Source organism: Aquila chrysaetos, chromosome 9, assembly GCF_900496995.4.
Source record: "Aquila chrysaetos chrysaetos chromosome 9, bAquChr1.4, whole genome shotgun sequence".
NCBI classification, from domain to species: domain Eukaryota; kingdom Metazoa; phylum Chordata; class Aves; order Accipitriformes; family Accipitridae; genus Aquila; species Aquila chrysaetos.
In genome coordinates, this window is record NC_044012.1 from 14764278 (window position 1) to 14777629 (window position 13352).

A 13352-nucleotide genomic window follows, 5' to 3' on the forward strand; every position below is an offset into this window, starting at 1 on the left:
AAATAACACCCCCTGGGGGTGGTCAGCATAGTTTGAATTGTTGAAGTTCACTTGGGGCTTTTTCTCTTAGTTGCCAGAATTGCTGTTCCAGCATATATGGGCTCTGTCACTGAGATATATTTCCAACGTCTTTTTATTCCAGCTAAACCAACACAAAAATACAGTTTTTCTCTACTGTTTCAGCTCATTCTGCCTCCTGTTGCAAGTGTTCAAGCATACACAATATATGGAAACAAGACTAGCTTTTTGCACTTTGCCTATTTGGGAAACTGAAATTGCTCCAGACTAAGGTGTACTTTATTTCAAATGCCAGTTGTGTCCTACCAGCGCTCTCACTCCATTAAACCCTTTGCTAAATCATTACCAGAAAAGGATGATCAGCAACAAGCCAGAATGTTCTGTCTCAAAAAAGTAAGCTATTATATTGAAACAAATGTTACTGAAACAAGAACTTCAGGTCTGGACTTCTGCAGAGTAGAGTTTTACAATTTTAACTTATTGCAGCACTATAACTTTCATGGTAAATCAGGTGGGAAGATTGATGTGAAAAGCCTTTTACGTAAACATAAAATGTTAGCAGTTTACGTTGACCAAACAAAAGTCAGATTTGCCCTTGGGAAGATTTCACTTGAAGAGATGAAAAAGAAAACTGATTTCCTGTTCATTTGTTGCCCTCACTTTTGAGGTTGTCTCATAAAATGCATTCCTACCTCAAATATTATGGTACAGTTATAAGCCTGTGACTCAGGATGTTCAAGATCTACAACCCATTCAGATGTAGTCCCTAGAAAGTCAGCTCCCCATGAACACTGGGGGATGTCTTTGGAGCATGATGTTTTAGCTTTTCAACATACAGGAAAGCAGGACATCAGCCTTAGCTGAAGCTGTAAATGAATACAAAACCAAACAGGGGTTTCTTTCATATTCAGGTATCTTTTGCTTGTAAATCCCCCATAGATAAAATCTATAAAAGAAACAAAAACCTAACAGCTTGTAATTCCACAGCAGTGTACTTAGGTGCAGGTAATCCAAAGGAACGTTTACCCTCATCCTCCATGTTCCCCACTGCTTCTTCATCTCTACCAACACCTACACTTCTTATACTGTACAAATTTTCTTGTGATGAGGATTATCTGAAGATGTGCGTTTAAGAAACAGTACTGTTAAAGGATGCAAAAGTCTTTGGAGATGGAGGTCACATACCTGAGAATCAGAGAATTATTACTGAAATCAACTGAAAAAGACAAAAAGAAAACATTCAATGGTTCTAATAAAATAAAAATGTTTTCCTAGTTACAGCAGCACAGCTGATAGTTGGATTCCAGAGACCTGATTGTTTAAGAATTATTAAAAAGATAATAAAATCAGTTAATGCTAATGTTGATCACAGCTAGTTGGCTGTTTTAGAAATGATAGGAATATTTATCAAAATGCTAATAAAAAGGATATTTTTCAAAATTAATAAAGATAAACATTAAAAAGAAGCAAGCAGCCAGAAAAAAAATGAAGTCAACAGGATTATTAAGGAATGTGAATACACTAATAGTGACAGATGAGGCTGATGTTGCTGAAGGCCTGAATAAGTTACTTGCTTTAACATTCATGAAATAATTTGGAGGACATCCCTCAGACCAAAATACATTTTCATAGGGGAGGGTGACATGGTGAATGAAATATGAGACAGTTTTATTATTCCAGAGCTCATAGAGTAATTCAATAATTAATGAAAAGCTGACATTGCATCAGCTTACAATGAGAACAACAAAAAAACTGGGTGTTCCTAACTTGCTCTTTTCCAATAGGAAAGATGATACAACAGCAGAAACTGGAAGATGACAGTATTGCACTTAGACCTACCTATCAGAAACAAAATGGTTGAGCTGCTGGCTAAAATAGTTCCTCACTTGCTATCATGGGGACGAGAAGATTGTTTGTGCTATTTCTACTCTTGTGAGAAATATCATAGACCTTACTTATCTAGCTTCCAATAAATTGGCTTAATAACTAAAAACAAAATTATAATGTCTATTTGCTGACAGACACAAACAGCAGGGATGAGCCATGCTCCCTGTAGGCCACCGACAGCCACAGGAACTGTATCAGAGTAACTACACAAAAACCAGCTGGCAGGATCTGCTCAGGCTCACAAAAGGCCTTTGACAGAGTTCTTCACCAGAAGTCTGTTAGAAAACCCAAATAACCATATGATAAAAAGCAAAATACTTGCTCAAAACCAGAAACTGTTCAGGGGATAGATATTAAAGAAGGAATAATTCGTTTACTGTCAGTATTGTTAAAGAATAACAGTAAGGCCTCAAGATTCTGTACAGCACTGTTTTCTAAAACAATTTAACAGAAAACATGAAAATTTCATAATATTTGGCCAGCTCATTAAAAAAAAACAAAAACAAAAACAAAAACAAATGGATCATATGGAATAAAGTTGGTAAGCAACATCCAAAGACACAGATTTGTGGTTTCATTAGGTAGATTTGACCATGTCCCACACAGGGAAAAGTTGTTGGGCCTGTTCCTCAAAAGCGCACAGACTGTGCTGTGGAGTTAAGCCACTATTGCTGAAGAGATTCTGAGATGCTTTCTCTGCCATGGCTAACCTGTCTAATTCTGTTTCCAAGCTGCAAGCATGCCAACTCCGTCATAGAAGTAATCGCCTTATCTCCTGAATAAACAAAATGTTCAGGTAAGTACAGCTAATTTATCATAATCACAAGATGAATTTTAGGCAAACATTAGATTTTCTGTTGAAGAAGAAAATTACTCCTGTTCTTTTTGTGAATGAATAAGGTCATCCATAAGGCATCTTTCACCTGCCAGTCTCCTGAATCACAGTGTTGGGCTGGATTTTTTTGAATCCCACAGGCCACTTTTTTTTTTTTAGTAAAATGAAAAAGCTTTGCATGCACATTTCAGCATGAAAGCCATATAACTCCCTATTCTTTGTACTGATTGCAGCACTTACCTAAGAGAAACATCTGCTAGAGCACAAATACTACAGAATAATCTTCTTTGGGTTAACATTCTGTATTGCCATTATGAATTTTTTTTTCTAACCAGATAGCTATAATAATTTTAAATCAATCTAATGTACTATGATTAAATACTATGATTAAATGAAGGAGAAAATTAAGCTAAGACCATACAGACCTCAAGGCTTCTGCAGTATCCGTTCCCTGTTGTAGGTGCAGAAGGAGGGACTTGTTATAGGTGGCAAGAAATTGAAACTTTCCACAGAATCTTGGAATAGCAGAATGATCAGATATGACTTTATGTGCAGTAAATGTAGCTTTTCATTACATAACAGTAAACTCCTTTGCATTGCATTGTATGCAGATGAGATATCTAAATGAATTATCATTTTTGGCAGTATCTAACAGGGTTTTTCTAAGATGCTCACTTCTAGTGGGTGAACAGCAGAATCACATAGAACAAAGAAGGTATGGCTGGTTCAATTCTGCTGTTACTAGTAAATCCTTTCCCATATAGAGACTTTAGGTCAGTGGACCATAGGTATGTGGCTCATTTCAGCTGAGTCCTTAAGCAAAGCTAACCTACACACAAGAAAAACATCTGCATTCATCATGCCCTCCCATATTTTGTAGGAACTGTTCAGGTTACAAAGACTGTCCCATTTATTTGTCCAAAATTACCACTGTTTTGGTGGAAAGCCCCTAGCAGCTTTGCAAAGACAGTTATGAAGTTCTTTCTCTTGCTGTGAACTGGCATTTTTCAGTAGCTAAGTATTTTCCAAGGAAGAAGGCTCAAGGTAAATCTGCAGTGGGTGTAGCTATCCTTCACTCATTTTCATTCTTTTCCTCCACTGGAATTTGCCCTACACTTTACTAGGTATTTTCTTCAGTGAAAGTACTATTTCAGTTAATGACATTTACTCTGTGCTGCATGCTGGTATGGCTTTGTCTTCTGTGCCATTATTTGAAAGACGTAATTGTGTCTTGATATATGAAACTGTCTAGCTTTACAGGTGACTGTACTTTCTATGTCCACCCACTTTTCCTGATGTTTTCACCTTGATTTAGTGCATGTTTTTTAAAAAAATAATTTTAAGATATGTGTTACAGGAGGGAAGGAGCACAAATACAGTACTAGTGCTTATGACATTATCTGTAGTCTTACACACAAAAATGACTGAGGTAACTTTGAGAACTCAGGAAGCGTTACAGCAGAGCACTCACCCAAGTGATTTACACAAGTGAAACATGCTGTACTTCCCAGTGGACTGGTTTACATGAGGTTTGAATTGTTTGTGTAGAGATGTTACACCAGCATGTTTCCCATCTGAAGCAAAATGCAACAAAATAGAAAGGCTCTTCCATAGTGAATTAACAAATTTAAACCAGCCACCTTTGCCTGTTGCTATAGTAACCAGCTGCAGTAAGTGCTTCGCAGAAATTTCAGGCACAGGCTATATGAATTGTTTATGTAATCATATTTTATATGCAGACAGATCTCTGCCTTAATAAAAAGAAGTCACGGTATCACAGGAGAGATGTGTGCTTTACTGGCTGCATTAGCAGAACAGATGTAATACATGACTCTAATATGAATAAAGCAAGAGACTGAATTTTCACTTTGAATTTTTAACAGTTATGGCATAGCATTACTCGATGATGTATCTGTTCTACGACATGAAATAGAGCATTCTGTCTTTAGGGCTGTCAGTCAAGCACACCAGCCAGCATTAAATTCACTTGTAAAACATCTAGATTTTGTTTCACTTATACAGTAAATATTTTCCAAAATTACAAATATTTTTATATAATAATAGAGATTACAGAAAATAAAAGCCCTGTTAGAGGGACATCTACAATCTGGAGTGAAATCTTAGGAATGTCCTCAGAACATATAATATTCAGTCAGATATGACTGTTGTGTCTGTGGAGAGAATTTGAAGTCTGGAGTCCCCTACGGATATTTTGTTTCCCCTTTAAAAAAGTTGGATTGCTTGTAAAAAGGAATATACTCAAAAGCTGTAGACCCTCCTGCTTAAATCTAAGAAGATGCAAAATAGGAAAATTATAGCTATTGCCCTACACCTGAAATGCAGTTTTAACCTCTTTTCAGCATTGTAAGAGATTTAAAACAATGCACATTACAAAATAAAACATCTAATGAGAGCCTTAATAACAGAAAAGCATAGCATTTAACCACTTTACACCCAAGACGTGATTAATACAGTCCAAAATACTATTTTCTTATGGATTTGAAAACATTTAAGCAAAAGAAGTTATGATTTTAGTCTACGTTAATTATAAGCACCTTACTAGCTCATCTAAAAATATAGTCTTACAGAAGAGAAATGCATGTATAGCACAAAAAGAGAAAAAGCATATATAGCATTTTGGTAAGCTACATCAGAGTAGTTCTGTGTTCATTTTTTCCTACTTTTGGCTGAAGCATTTCAGAATAAAATTTAGAACAGAGAATTATGCATACCAGGCTAAGCTTTATTTTTACCTCTTGACACAATTTGGCATTACAGTAAGGGATTTAGTATAATTTTAGATCAAACTCTCTTCAAACACTTTGCTTTTGGGACAGTTCACCCTCCTATTTTAATTCTTTGCACATTTGGTGGCATAACTTTGTTTCTATGGCTTTTCTTCCGCTATTTGTTTTTTTCCCACTTACTGACACGCCTCCCAGGTCAGAAGCTCACTGACAATGATTTCATCATCTATCATTTAATTACTTGTATTTCTTTTAAAAAAATTAGACTACTGCACAGGCCAAAAAGTTGTCTTGCTGCTTTGGTTATCAAGAACATGAACTCTTCACAATCCACTAGCTGACTCTGAAAGTGTTCTCCATTTCATTAACCAAATCATACCCAACTTCCATTGATAAACACAACAGCATGCATTAAGTATGTTCATATTTAAGGAGGCAAATCAGCTTGCATTCAAGCTGATTAAATTTTTTTCCCAGTTGTTTGTTATTCTGGTCTCTTTTGTCTGCCTCTTTAGTGAGATGCTATGGGAATTCTGTTAGAATCTTTTTTTATTATTATTCCATTTAAAAGCACCAATTCTTTTCCCTAATCTATGTCACTAAGAGATGAAACATTGCCAGAAAAAAAAACAAAACAAAAAAAACCAGAATTGATTTCTACTATATCTTATCGCATTTGCACCTCCTAAAATACTCTTAGAAGCTGTTTGCCTGCATTTGTGTTAAATGGCCTGGGGATGGTTTTTCTCCCTTAGTTGTTTGATTAGTTAGTTTCTACTCTGAATAAGCATTTATATGTTTATTCTGGTAAATATATTTACCAGAAATAAAATTATCAGAATATAACCCACTTAGGCTATATAGGCTTAAATTTGCATGGCTTTCCCTTTTTTAGGGAAAAAGTTAAAGTGTTTTAGGGGAAAAAATACAGAGAATTTTGAAATCATCTAAGTATAGAGTAGTAAACTACTACCCAAATGTCATGGAGGGAAAATAAACAGATGTTAGTGACAAAAATCCATTCAGTGTATTTCCAATGGATTTTTATTTACTGGAGCAGGATGAAAAATTCATTGCAAAATGCTTTTCATGAAATTTCCCCCCCCCCCCAAACTAGAAACACTTAACACAAACGTTATGATGTTTTCACAAAACAGAGTAAGGTTTTGTGAAATTTTGTTGCTTTTGCAGGGCAGAGGTAGCTTGTGTTTGGTACTGCCATTCACAGTACATCTGTGATGGCTCCCGACTGGCTGGCAGTAGGGGGATTATTGGGTTGCTGCTTCTCATAAGCAACTTCAGTGCTTCAAGTGCCCTCTCCACTGTTAGCACCAGCTGCTGCAGGAAACTCATCTCTGCCAGTGCAGGAGTGAGACAAAGTCTTCACTGCATGTTCCCGAACATAGCAAATATGAGCAACTGAGGCAGTGAACAGTCATTTGTATGAACCACCTTGTAGTATGAAGTGCAACAGTTGATAGCACCTCTTGTTTAAAACTAGAGCTTCATCCCCTATAACAAAACAAAAGCTTTTCAAGTATCTATTCTTTTGCCAGTTCCCTGCCTGGGTCTCTTCCTCCTCTTTACCTTCTATGTGGCTGTTCCTAGTGCCCTAGAAACTACTTCTATGAGCTAGAAATGGATCTGACCTACTTATGGAAGAAGAAATGGAAGATGTGAAGACATAAAGACCACACAATCTAAAATAAAATAAAAAAAAAAAAAAAAAAAGAATCAGCAGCATTTACCTTACTTGCAGGACTGTTAATGCATAACAGGTAGGGAGGAAATACTGAAAAATACTAGTAAATCTCATAGCTATGTTCCACAACAGCTTTCTAGGAAAACAGCTTGGCACAATGTTTTCAAATCAAATCAATGGTTATTCATGAAGTGTTGCAATCAATGTCATGTTTCTGATCACATGGCACCATTCTCCACTCAACAAACTGGTGCATCCTTAGAACAGGCTATAAAGATTGAAGATCACATTATTTTAACACATGGACAAAATGCTGTTTTTTTTTACTTCTGAATCTTGCATACTGTTTTTTCCTGCCCAAAGAAGAAAAATGTTTTCCTTCTATTCCATTATTTTCCTTTTACATTTTTGCAACTAATCTATATAAAAGTATCTTCTCACCCCTTCCTAGTGTTTCTGCTGAGTATTTATTGCAAGATCCTTCAACATACTGTGTTTAAAGTCCACCCTTTTTTTCCTCATTTTCCTTGTAAAGTAAGATTCGATCTTACTGTGTTCTGAATGGAGGAATCTGACAAACCTTTACTATGGATTTCTTGTAATTTAAACTTCACCTTTAAAGCAAATTTTTTATTTCTAACCTTTAAAGATAAAGAGTCTCCTTCCTTTTCATTTTTAAAAATTTGTTCCTTTCTGCCTCTTTGCTAATTCTGATTTAAAATCTGAGTTTTTGTCTTTTTCTTTATGGGACTGAATGAGGTTTTTCGCCATTATTTGTGAAGTTGCTATAAAAATATAACAATCATTCATTGTATACTTCAGATGTAACTTCTGAAACACTTCACTGGCTTTATCTGAAACCTGTGCTCCTAAATAATTCAGGCACTTAACTCTAATGCAATCACATTTAAAAAAAGCAACATGATTAAGTAAGGCTAGAATGCTGTTTTGGATAATGATCAATAGCAAATTCATAGAGAAAAACAGAATTAGCAATTTTATACAAAGTTTTGTAGAAATAGCATTATTACAGTTGCAAAACTAAGAGTATGTTTCCTTGTTATAAGATACAACTTAAAAATTAAGCTGGCTATCCAACCTATAATGAAATTATATTCTAAGAAGAATCCAAACATCACGTGAAACATAATATAAGGTGGATTCTGAGAATGCTTTCCACATTAGCTACTTCTGGAATTAGGTTGGGAAGAGAAATGGTGAATTTCACCATAACAAAGGGCCCTTATACATATTATTGCTCTCATCAAGGTTCCTATCACAGCATTTATGTACTGTAGTATACATTTATCAGAGTGAAACTTAATTTCCTCTATGCCTTTACTATAATTTCCCCATAACATTAGTCTCAGACAAGTTTTCCCACTAATATAGCAATATAGACAAAGAAAATTCTATACAGCGCTAACAAAATAATTATTGGTTTGTTCAAATTACTCTCAGTCCGTGAAGGAAGATAAACACAGATGATGTTTAAATTGAAAACAGGAAAGTAACATCCTCAAACAGTACCAATGATCAGTTACCTTGCATTGAAATGTATTTTTATCCTAATGACAAATCAATTTCAACAAGTACTTCATATACCTAATCGGAAAAAACAAAATCAGTGTTCAGCTGTGTGGGGTTTTTTGGCAAATTCTTTATTGATTTGAAAGAAATTGCCATTTAAAAAGTTGAAGAGATTAATTTACTGTACCACTTAACTACTATTCACCAAACAGCAAGAGTAAGCCTGGTGTACATGGCCAAAGAGACAGAATAAAAATCATCCTAATGGAACGTCCATGTATAAATGGATACACTGAAATAACAACCTAAATCTGGTTAATTCAGTGGCTCTCTCTGAATTTAATTATTCTAATTAAAATCATCAAGCATCTACCTGCCACAAGACAATTACAGGCTTGCTTCTTCATATCTAAAAGAAAATGCAAAGCTTCACAACTGAAAAGCAAACTATTACTACAGGATACAATACCAAAAAGAAAAACATGACTGTCTATGAAACCCCCCCCAAGAATGGAAATGGAATATAAGAAAGACATATTTGAATGGTATATACTTGAGACAGTCATGTTTTTTACAGTATGTTTCCACTTAATCAGGTAGCACAGAAGGACTTCAAAACCCAAAAAAGCAGTGAGATGCAAGAAAGACAAATGCTTTCACACCTCCTGTCATCCCATTTTAAGGCCAAAAGGTTCTTGCTTTTTATCCCTATATTTCAAACAATTCTAAAAAGGAAAAGATCCTTATGTGCTTAAAAAATGACAAAAGTAATCAGGAGTTCCGTCAGCCCCCAGAGTCAAATACCAACACCCAGAACCAGGGAAAGGATGGCACACCCTCCTAGGCTGCTTTGTAGTTCAAGATCCAGTCTTGCAATATCTTATTCTTTTTCTGCATGTCCTATCTTGCTTTTTGTGTACTGTATCACCATGAGCATGAGGCAGGCTTTTTGAATTCAAAGAGAGTAACATAATACAAAAGCTATAGATGAGGTAGTCATGAAACCCAGCGATGCATGAACATGAGTTTGTAAACAAGTATCAAGACATGTGAACAGCATTAAAAGCATAATCAAAAAGACTTACACAACCACTGGTATAGCCCTGCTGAGCACTGAGAAGTCCAACACCTCCAGCCTATTACCCCACACATGACATTGAAAAGTGCATTGTTGAGTTGCCTCAATATCTAGCACGATCTGGCCTGTTATGCATTTCAGTGATGTGAGCTTTGTCTTCTGAAGCATTTGTAATGTTACAAGTATTTTAGACAGTGTTGTTAGGAACTGCATTGAAATGATATCTACTGGACATATACATTAATTTCCATTTCCTCCATTTCCTTTTTTTTTTCCCCAGTGGATCAATACAGTGGTTAATTTATATGCTATCCTCTAATCCACCAAAATTAGTAGCCTTCTCCATCTTCCTTTCTTTCTGCCCTTTTTTTAAAATAAAAAAATAAACCATGAAAACCAACAGGTGTCCTAAACTACAACTACTCGATCACAGGGGTTTTTTTGGTTTGGTTTGGTTTTTTCCATGAATTGGGCCAGTGCAATAACATTTTGTAACTGTTTTAGATGCAGCTCTGGCTGAAGCTTTGGCCTTTTATTACAAAATTTGGAATAATTATCCTCTCCGGTAAGATTTTTTTTTTTTAGTAAAAATGGAAGGTTGAAGTTAAAGCGATGCTATTAATAGTGCAGTTTGGAGCCACATAGCACTAAAATGCCTAAGCAAAACATTTTTTGGAGATCCTGCCTTAGTGGAGGCAGAGGTGCATCTAGAAACAGCTCTAACATCTTCGGCCATGACATTCACTTTTAATGGCAACAATTACCTCTATTTACAGTTAGTATCATTTTGGCATCTTCCCACAGAGCACAACTGCAGCTTTAGAATTGCTATCTCAGATACCTATGACAATGTAGCCATGCTGCATAGAGATCTCTGTGGCCCAAGAAGATCACTCTAGGGCACTGAGTATCCAAGCAGTTAATAATAGCTAAACTGCTGCAGCTACCCTGGCTGCAGGTACGTTACAAAGTGAAAATAAAGCTCCATCAGCCAATTCACCAGGAGCTATAATTGCACATTTGATTGCCTGCAGTCATCAGCCAAGGAACCCTCCTACATCTGGGCTATCACCTACTTCTGCTTGCAGTGAGAGTCAAGCTCACGGAAACCAGGCAAACCATTCCCTAGGCCAGCTCCTCAGCCCCTCAGGTTTTCAGTCTTTGCAACAGCAATTGTAGGCTATAAAATTCCTTCTCACATCACCACACTTGCACCTAACCAGAAACGAGGATAGGATGTGGTGCGCTGCTAGCTTTCTAGCAGTAGAAGACACACCACTGTTGACTGGTGTAACAATGAGCTCAGCTAACTCTTGGCCTCACTACCTTCCTGTAGGCATTGATCAATACCTTCTATCTGTATTACTCCTTATCCTACCTTAACTAGTTCAAATATGACTCTAAAAAGTGGACTTCCAGATACACCAAAAAGTTTTTAAGAAGCCATAATCCACCCTTGAAAGCAAGGCAGTTCTCCTTTTACAAAATAGCTAGGTCATCCAGAAAAACATGCGCTTTAAAATTTAACATGTCAGAACATTGATCTCTCAACTCCACTTGCTACCAGCATGGTAAATACAATGATTTATATTATTACTAGAAAACTTTTAAAAAACTTTTTTATCCAACAACAGTTTCAAAGCAAACATGCTGAACAATTTCTCATTCTCAGAAATTCTATAAATGGTGCATTTGCTTTATTAGTAAATAGATGGAGCTAAACAAAAAAATTGCATGATGTTCCTTCAAATTGCTACACAGAAGCTATATCCAGCCTACAAAACATGAAAACCTGCCAGTTTCATTTCGGTTCCTATGTTTTAACTCTCAGTGTTTGGCATATTACCCACAAAACCTACAGCTGCAAACAAAAGCCTATGATAAGTAGTTTCAGCAGAAGATGAGGCAAAGTATTACTCTAAAAAACCCTCCAGCAAAATTCCTTTCCATTGGAATAAAAATCTTCTCTGACACACAATAACATGCTGCTGCTGGCAAGCCTGCTGCAGTATAGTACCAAACTATCATTTTGACAACATACAGATAGCATATTATCTAATCTCACATATTAAAGGACAGAGGCTAGACTTATTTCAGCCCTCCTTTATTTTAGAGTAAGAAACAGGCACCTTACAGTTGTGGTAGTTACACAGTAACTTTTTTCTTTACTCCAAAAGTTAATTTTGTTGTGCTGAGTTTTAGCACTTTTTTTTTTTTTTTAACCTTTTTTCCTCCTCCAGGAAGAAGACATGAGGTCTGGGCCCATACTTTATGCTGACTGGTGAAAACAGTATGAAAGAAACCTTAAAGATAACAACATAAATTCTCAGAGGCATCCCAGAAGTGATCTTTTAGATCCTAACTTTCTTTTAGGGAAAGCATTTCCAGATTACTTGCAGATCAAGTGCTGAGGTAAAGCATATCTGCTTGAATGTGTTCCAGCTAGGATATTTGTGAAATAATGGCAATTAAAATGTGAAATTCCAGAGAAACAGCCTAGGGGGAGCAGGGGAAGGGATTCTCTGTTCCTGTATAGATCCCCACCCCCCAAGGCAACAGGAGCAGAGAAGATAACATCCAAAAGCAGAGATCAAGACAGACCTCAGAGCAGCCAATGGCACTAGGAGCAAACCACTCACATTAGATTTACTTTTAAATTTTACTTACCTTTAGATTCTTGCACTGTTCAAATCAGACCTCTCCCATGACCAGCAACTGGCAAACCCCTTAGCTACTCACTCCAAAGTTAAGATTTCAGTCTCTTGCTTAAGCTTTCTATTTTGTATAAATAATTAAATACTTATTAGAACAGAGCTGAATGTGATTCTCACACATTCCAGGTGAACGTAATAACCACTGTCTGGACCACTTTGGAAGCAGTGTCTTTTTAATTTTATGCTTCTGATTTAATCACCACATTATCCACAGGAAAGTATGACAGCTGTAAGGCACAGATAAAACAAACAAACAAAAAATCCTCCTGTAAAGATGAAGGTAATAGGGAAAGATTGTTAGCATTAAAAAAAAAGTTTCTCTCTCTACCACTCCAAGTGTATAAAATATAAAACTCCAACTATTCTTCAGACCAGGAATATAGTGTTCTGTAAAATAGCTGGCTGGGTAATTCCTGATACTTTTGAAACCAGCCTGAACAGTGAGGAGTAAGGCAGTGTGGTTATCTGTAGCAAATGTAGAGCTTATCCGAAGCTCTACAGTTCCCCTCCTTATCTGAAGTCCTGCAAGGGGCACACTGATTGATTACAGGGAAAGAAGGTAGTTATTTCAGACTTTGCTTTGCTCTCCCAGTTCATGCTGAGGGGTTTCCTCCTGCTGTAACTCTCCACACGTTCCAGGGACAGCACTGCCTCATGTGGGGGAGGAGAGGGCTACCTCTGCTACAGCAGTGGCTGGTTGTCCCACAAAGGGAGGTAGATTTCAAATTAAAAGAATAACACTGTTGGAAGAACAATTTTGTTGGAAGATGTAATTTTCTGCCTTGTTAGGGGATGACTTAGCAAACAACCTAGCTGCTACACAAGGCAATTGCTTGCCGAG